At 39.6% G+C, this 8,874-nt stretch overlaps 1 long non-coding RNA gene across 1 annotated transcript; it reads right to left on the bottom strand.

Annotated features, from left to right (window-relative positions):
• Positions 1-2,681: 2,681 nt before the first annotated feature.
• LOC132111220 (uncharacterized) lies at positions 2,682-8,874 on the bottom strand. The gene is made up of 2 exons (XR_009424764.1): positions 8,783-8,874; positions 2,682-2,801 (listed from the first exon to the last, which is right to left on the bottom strand). It is a non-coding gene; the product is annotated as an uncharacterized LOC132111220 (long non-coding RNA).

The raw sequence follows: 8,874 nt of genomic DNA, 5'->3' as shown, positions 1-8,874 counted from the left end.
GTACATCATGTAGCCTAATAATCATGCAGAAAAAAAATTATATAGCCTATGAATTAGGATTATTATGTGTCTGAATATACAATTTTTATATTTTTTTATTGTTCAATATGCACAATATGGCACCCATACAGAGAGTAGAGGGACAGAGAGAGAGAGAAAAAAGGAGTGACAGGGCAATACAGAAAAGGAAAAGACAGCAAAATAGGAAAGGAAGAAAACTAAACCAGTGGAGTGAAGAGAGAATGGGAGGGGCTATTAAAGAATATGAGCAGGAAGTGACTGAAGGACACAAACCTTAAAGTGTAACTAAACCCCTGCTCAGAGCCTGACTCCACCCACTGACAATATTTGAAAAATGCTGAAAAGTGGGCAGATCACAGCGGAGATAGAAGGGGACGAACCTATGGCGGGGCTGAGCGAGTGCGGCGTGATCCTGAGACCCGCAGTGACGGATTGATTGACAGCTGCTGTCAGAGACGCTAAAATAGAGAGTGACTGTAATGACGCAAGTAGCTTTGCAACAGAGCGATCATTTGAAGTAGAGGACTTTTCTCCCCCACTTTTACCTGAAGTGGAGGGTGTCGAGGTGTCTGTTCATATCAATTTGAGCCGCTGGCTCAAACTGCGGTCTTACCTCCCGCACCGCGTCGCTTTTCAGCGCGAGCTGTGTGGAGAAGCCCCCTCCATTGCGTTGGAGAAGCAATCCCGTGTAAAATGCAGTTTGCACACTCGAGCTCTAGGCGGGAACTTGCGGTCTTCCAGGCCAAATGCATGCAACCACTGGCGCTTAATTTTAAAGTCTGCTGGTAAACTATGCAGTCCAGCAGTGCTGTCGCAACCAGCAACACACCTCCGTACCATCCTGACCACTGTACTAAATACAGATAAATCTACGCTAACTTGAAGATCTAAATAACTATATAATTGCTATGCTAAATAGATGCTATAATAGTCTATCCTGGTCGTTACCAATACTCGCAATTCCAGCTCCTGACTCACTACAGTGATTTTGATGGTTTTATACTGTCGAGGGCGTGGTAGCTCGTACCAAGGGGCGTGGTGAGCTGGAAACTGCTTACGTCACCTGCCACCGCTTACGTCACTTGCCACCGCAACATCCAATAAGAAAAATCAACTGCAGTAGCCACCGTTCAACCTGAAGAGGGCAGCACTCACACGTTTTTACACCATATATTGTAGAATTAAAACACTTTATACTCAAATGTCAGAAAAGTTACTCAAATCAATGAACAGCACTAATAAAGCCCCATTCGTATAGATCATTAACTAAAAAAAGTTGGTTTAGGGTTTAGTTACTCTTTAATTAAGGTCTTTAGCCAGAGCATGGAACATCCCAACATCAATACAGCAAAAGCGAGTGTGAGGGCTGGGGAGTGGCTACCGCCATGCCTCAGGTAAGAGTCCCCTGCTCTCAGCTCAGGCTAAGAGTGAATTGGCTAGCCTTGTTAAAATGTTAGCTGAAAGGGGGTTCCCCCTGTAACGCAGTGATATACGGCATATTGGGTTTCAGTACACCAAAATTAATGGCATCCCTTTTCTGCCGGTCACTACTGGTTTGAGGGGTTCATTAAAAGGAATTTAAACCTGAGCCTCTGCAAGCCAGAATCACTCTCAGCTGCAAGGGCTTCTGGGATGAATCTCACAGTAGTTGAGAAATGGTTTCAGACATACTTGTCACTCCTCCACCACCTACAGATCCAGGAGATGCCATCTCACCTGTGGAACTGCGAGGAATCTGGACTGCAGGACCATTTCATCTCAAAAAAGGGTTTTTGGGGTGACTGGCAAGTCTTGCTTCCAGGTAACATCGGGGAAAAAGGAGAAACGACAACAGTCCTGGCTGGGTACAATGTGGTTGGGACTTACACCCCCACAATGGTAATTTTTAAAGGTCTCATGATGTGGATTATTTTCTTTTTTTAAATGCTTTTTTAATGTTTCCTGAGGTGTACTTATATTGTTAGTATGATTTTTACATTTCAACTGTAGAAATAAAAGGCATTTTTATATCCAGATTTTAGTCCTCTGGCTTGAATGCTCTGTTTGAAGGGGCGTGTCTGCTGTGAGACTCAGAGTAAACAACGACTGTTGTGATTGGCTGATCTTTTATTCGAAATGTGTATTACATGTGGAATCCCTCTCAAATACTTTTACTAAGGTTTTTTTTACTATTACAGCTGTCGAGATTAACAAATCTTGGAAGTGTTGTTTATAGCATTTTTTTTATCTTTTCCCATCACATGAATCGCTGCAGTGATGAGCATTGAGTAGACAGAGTCTGTTTATCGCGTGAATGCAGTGATCTCGTCATTGCAACGCGTTTTCTCCCACAAAATGCTTTCACCACAACTAAAAGCAAACAGAATATCGGTATCAATACAGTAAGAGCTTTGTTGTGCAGCATAACAGCATCATTCATTATTCAGTTCAATTCAATTCAAGTTTATTTGTATAGCGCTTTTTACAAAACAAATCATTACAAAGCAACTTTACAGAACATTATGTTTCTACAATATTTAGTAATAGCTTATAAGTGGTGACTGTCAGTTTGTGCACGTATTACAGGATTTGTAGAAAAATTAATACAAGACATAGTCAGCCAGATGATGAATATTATTAATATTATTAATAATTAATAATTATTATATGATGCAGTCACACTTGTAGCAATATTTTTTAGTTCTGTTGTTGATTCAGGGTTAGCATCATCTGAGGTTCTCTGATGGTCAGCATCATCTCTTCTCAGGTGTTCTGGATCCAGACTGGAGCTTGTGTAAATCCTATTTACCACGGGATGTAAATCCTGTGGCAAAACATAGAAACAAATAGAGACATCATTAGCATAGCTGCTGTTCCAACAAAGTAAAATTAATTAGTTTAACCCAAGCTAAAGAATAAGAATGCATCTTTTGATCAGATACAGCTATACTCACAATTTAAGATACATTATTCAAATGCTTGGCGAAAGAGGATGTTTTTAATCTAGATTTAAACAGAGAGAGTGTGTCTGAACCCCGGACATTATCAGGAAGGCTATTCCAGAGTTTGGGAGCCAATTGTGAAAAAGCTCTACCTCCTTTAGTGGACTTTGCTATCCTAGGAACTACCAAAAGTCCAGCGTTTTGTGACCTTAGGGAGCGTGATGGATTGTAGCGTGGAGCTAAACCATGTAGGGCCTTATAGGTATGTAATGATAATTTGAAACTGTTACGGAACTTAATAGGTAGCCAGTGCAGAGACTGTAAAATTGGGTTAATGTGATCATATTTTCTTGACCTTGTAAGGACTCTAGCTGCTGCATTTTGGAATACCTGTAGCTTGTTTATTGAAAAAGCAGGACAACCACCTAGAAGTGCATTACAATAGTCCAGTCTAGAGGTCATGAATGCATGAACTAGCTTTTCTGCATCAGAAACAGACAACATGTTTCGTAGCTTGCCAATGTTTCTAAGATGGAAGAATGCAGTTTTTGTAACATGGGAAATATGATTTTCAAAAGACAAGTTGCTGCCTAATATAACACCCAGATTTTTGACTGTAGAAGAAGTAACAGTACATCCGTCTTGTTGCAGATTGTAATCTACAAGATTCTGTGTAGTGTTTTTTGGTCCAATAATTAATATCTCTGTCTTATCCAAATTTAATTGGAGAAAATTATTGGTCATCCAATCTTTTACATTTTTAACACACTCTGTTAGCTTAGATAATTTAGAGGTTTCATCTGGTCTCGTTGAGATATATAGCTGAGTATCATCAGCATAACAGTGGATGCTAATTCCGTATTTTCTAATAATATTACCAAGGGGCTACATGTATATTGAAAATAGAAGGGGACCTAGGACGGATCCTTGTGGCACTCCATTTTTTACTGATGATAAATGAGATGACTCCCCCATTTAAGTAAACAAAATGGTAGCGATCGGACAGGTAGGATCTAAACCATCTTAGAGCCTGCCCTTTGAATACCTGTATAGTTTTGTAATCGATCTATGAGTATGTCATGATCTATGCTGTCGAACGAAGCACTAAGATCAAGTAAGACTAGAAATGAGATGCAGCCTTGATCTGACGCAAGAAGCAGGTCATTTGTAATTTTAACAAGTGCAGTTTCTTTGCTATGGTGGGGCCTGAAACCTGACTGAAATTCTTCATACAGATCATTTTTGTGCAGGAAGGTGCTCAATTGAGCAGACACAACCTTTTCTAAAATTTTAGACATAAATGGAAGATTTGAAATAGGCCTATAATTTGCCAGTTCACTAGGATCTAGTTTTGGTTTCTTAATTTACATTTACATTACATTTAATCATTTAGCAGACGCTTTTATCCAAAGCGACTTACAAATGAGAACAATAGAAGCATTCAGGTCAACAAGAGAACAACTACAGTATACAAGTGCCATGACAAGTCTCAATTAGTCTAGTATAGAACGCAAAGCCAGGTTTTGTTTTTTTTTTAAATGAAAAGACAAGAAAAGGAAAAGTGCTAGTCAGGGCCGGCCCGCGGCATAGGCGGTATAGGCAAATGCTAAGGGCGCCACTCATCCATAGGGGTGCCAGAATGAGTGAACGAGTGAATGTTTTTTTTTTTTTTTTTTTTTTACATATTTTTTTTTTATAATAGGCTACTATTTAAAAACCATTAATTCGAAATACTAGTCCGGCTCTTCAATCTTCCCCCGCCCATCGAGTGCTTGAAGTGTGTCAGAAACAGAGCGCGCGCACGATCAGTTGTTGGTAATTTTTGTGTAGCGTGCCCGACGCCGCATCCAATGTAGACAGCACTGCTTTTGTTAACACACAGCTCGTAGAAACGGACCTGGCAGCTCGCGCCAGTTCTAGACACGGTGAAAGTTTCCTGATTGTGACGGAAGGCCGAATTTACATGACACATTATAAATGAGCATAGTCTGCGATAGATACACTGCCAAAAAGAAGAGAAGAGGATAAAGACAGTGGTAAAGAGATGTAGTGAAAGAACAATTTATTGCATAGGAGTAAGATACTATAATTTCATGGCAGTTATTTTTACCTTAAACTTAATGTTAGCAGTTGTTCTGAGTTCTGAGTCCCCAGACTGTGATTTTGTACAATCATGTCAGTTTTAAGACGCATTTTTTATTATCACTTTTTTATTAATGTTTTACTCTACAGTTGTGCAGTTTTGGGGGGATACAGTACAGGCCAAAAGTTTGGAAACATTACTATTTTTAATGTTTTTGAAAGAAGTTTCTTCTGCTCATCAAGCCTGCATTTATTTGATAAAAAATACAGAAAATGTAATATTGTGATATATTATTACAATTTAAAATAATTTGTTTTCAATTTATTATACTTTAAATGTAATTTTATTAATAAGATTCGGGAGGAGCACGTCAGATACCGCGCCAGATGCCTAATCAACACAGGTGGACCATAATCAAGTAATCAATCCCATAGTATAAGTATCGCTGACTTACCTCTATCCATTGACGGTTTATCAGCATCCCTCCTCCACCCCATCTCCTCACTTCAAGTTCACTTTATAAATAGACGGACAGCACGCCAAATATGCATTCCATACCTCAGCTAATTATATGTAAGCGTGAACTATTGAAATTATCATTTATTTCTGTGATGCAAAGCTGAATTTTCAGCATCATTACTCCATTCTTCAGTGTCACATGTGACATCCGGTCTATCACATGATCCTTTAGAAATCATTCTAATATGATGATTTACTATGAGTGTTGGAAACAGTTCTGCTGTAATGTGTGTGTGTGTGTATATATATATATATATATATATATATATATATATATATATATATATATATATATATATATATATATATATATATATATATATATATGCTAAATCATGAACACAATGACAGGGTGAAATGGGCTGTGATGTATGGGGCGCCAGGTAAAATCTTGCCTATGGCAGCAAATTGGTCAGGGCCGGCCCTGGTGCTAGTGTTAGTTGGTTAAGTGCAGGCGAAAAAGATGAGTCTTTAGATGTTTCTTGAAAATGAGTAAAGACGCATTAAGCTGTACGAATTGAGATTGGGAGGTCATTCCACCAGCTGGGCACAGTCCAGGAAAAGGTCAGTGAGAGTGATTTTGAACTTCTTTGGGATGGCACCACAAGGCGTCGTTCACTTCCAGAGCGCAAACTTCTGGAGGGCACATAAGATTTAACCAGTGAGTTTAGGTAAGTTGGTGCCGTGCCAGTGGTCGTCTTGTAGGCAAGCATCAGTACCTTGAATTTGATGCGAGCGGCTACTGGTAGCCAGTGTAACCTGATGAGGAGAGGAGTAACGTGAGCTTTTTTCGGCTCATTGAAGACAACCCTCGCTGCTGCATTCTGGATCAGCTGCAGAGGCTTGACAGTACATGCAGGAAGGCCCCCAGGAGAGCATTACAATAGTCCAGTCTGGAGAGAACAAGAGCTTGGACAAGAAGTTGGGTTGCTTGCTCTGACAGAAAGGGTCTAATCTTCCTAATGTTGTTTAAGGCAAGCCTGCAGGACCGGGTCGTTGTAGCAATGTGGTCTGTGAAGCTTAACTGATGATCCATCACAACTCCTAGGTTTCTGGCTGTCCTAGAAGGAGTAATGGTTGATGAGCCCAGCTGAAAAAAAGCAGAAAAGCCATGCTTCTGAATGACAGATCCTAATGATGTCATGTAGATGGAGAAGAGAAGTGGTCCAAGTACTGAGCCTTGAGGAACCCCAGTAGCAAGGTGGTGTGACTTTGAAACATCACCCCTCCAAGACACACTGAAGGATCTGTCAGAGAGGTAGGACTTAACCCACAGGAGTGCAGTTCCAGAGATGCCCATCTTTCTGAGGGTGGACAGGAGAATCTGGTGATTAACAGTGTCAAAAGCAGCAGACAGGTCCAGTAAGATGAGTACCGAGGATTTTGAAGCTGCTCTTGCTAGTCGCAGGGCTTCAGTAACCGAGAGCAGAGCAGTCTCAGTTGAGTGGCCACTTTTGAAGCTAGATTGGTTGCTGTCCAGGAGGTTGTTCTGTACAAGGAACATAGAAAGCTGGTTGAACACAGCTCACTCAAGTGTCTTTGCAATGAATGGAAGAATGGATACCGGTCTGTAGTTTTCAAGAAGCGCTGGATTTAGAGATGGTTTCTTGAGAGGCTTAATAACCGCCAGCTTGAATGGTTTTGGGACGTGACCTAAAGATAACGACGAGTTAATAATATTGAGAAGCGGTTCTTCAGCTACAGGTAACAACTCTTTCAGTAATTTATTGGGTACAGGATCTAATAAACATGTTGTTGGTTTAGATATAGTGATAAGTTTATTTAGCTCTTCCTGTCCTATATTTGTAAAGCACTGCAGTTTATCTTCGGGTGCAATGGATGAAACTGAAGTGTTAGATGCTGTAGAATCTACAATTCGCTATTGTATTTCTAATGTTATCTATTTTATCAGTGAAGAAATTCATAAAGTCATTACTATTTAACGTTGGTGGAATATTTGAATCAGGTGGCGTCTGGTAATTTGTTAATTTAGCCACTGTGCTAAATAAAAACCTTGGATTGTTTTGGTTATTTTCTATGAGTTTGTGTACTGTATATGCTCTGCCCTAGCAGTTTTTAGAGCCTTTCTATAGCTGGACATACTGTTTTTCCATGCAATTCTAAAAACTTCCAAGTTAGTTTTTCTCCATTTGCGTTCAAGACTACGAGTTACTTTCTTGAGAGAGTGAGTATTACTGTTATACCATGGCACAGTACGTTTTTCTCTAACCTTTTTCAATTTGATGGGGGCAACAGCTTCTAATGTATTAGAGAAAATAGTGCCCATGTTGTCAGTCATTTCGTCTAATTCATGTGTATTTTTGGGTACAAATAGCAGTTGAGATAGATCAGGCAGGTTATTTGCGAATCTGTCTTTGGTGACTGGAACAATAGTTCTGCCCAGACGGTAACGCTGAGACATATAGTTAATATCAGTGATACGCAGCATGCATGATACAAGGAAATGGTCTGTAACATCATCACATTGAGGTACGATATCTATAGCAGTAAGATCGATTCCATGCGATATAATTAAATCTAGTGTATGATTAAAACGATGAGTGGGATAATTTGTATTATCAACGTGAATATTAAAATCTCCCATGATTAGCGCCTTATCAACTGTAACCAGAATGTATGAGAGGAAATCTGCAAATTCTTTTAGGAATTCTGTATACGGCCCTGGTGGTCTATAAACAGTAGTCAGAGCAAGAGATACATTAGATCTCTTTTGCATGTCTGACAGTGTAACATTAAGCAGAAGTATTTCGAATGAGTTAAACCTGTATCCCGTTTTCTGGGTAACATTGAGAATATCACTATATATTGTTGCAACACCTCCGCCACGACCAGTCTGACGGGGCTCATGCTTATAACAGTAGTTTGGTGGAGTCGACTCATTTAGACCAAAATGATCATTTGGTTTTAGCCAGGTTTCAGTCAAGCAGAGTATATCAAAACTATTGTCTGTGATAATTTCATTTAAAATAACTGCTTTGGGTGTGAGTGATCTAATGTTTATGAGCCCAAACTTTAAAAATTGTTTTTGTTCATTTACTTTACATGTTTCTGGTTTAATCACGATAAGATTTTTTCTAGATCCTACATTAAATTTATATTTTGACCTCACTATTCGGGGAACAGACACAGTCTTAATAGATTTTTCAGCGCAAGTACTTTTATCATTTAAGCGGGTGGAACAAAAGTCATCATAATAGTTATTTGAGAATTGTCTTACTAGTCACATGGAGCGAAGTGTCGTGGAGATGTTGTCAGAGAGCAGCTCCGCTCCGCCTCTGCTGGGGTGCAAGCCATCAGCGCGAAACAGCC

This window comes from Carassius carassius, chromosome 30 (assembly GCF_963082965.1).
Source record: "Carassius carassius chromosome 30, fCarCar2.1, whole genome shotgun sequence".
Classification (NCBI taxonomy): domain Eukaryota; kingdom Metazoa; phylum Chordata; class Actinopteri; order Cypriniformes; family Cyprinidae; genus Carassius; species Carassius carassius.
Note: the sequence above shows the minus strand (reverse complement) of the source record. Positions and strands in the feature narration are given on the sequence as shown.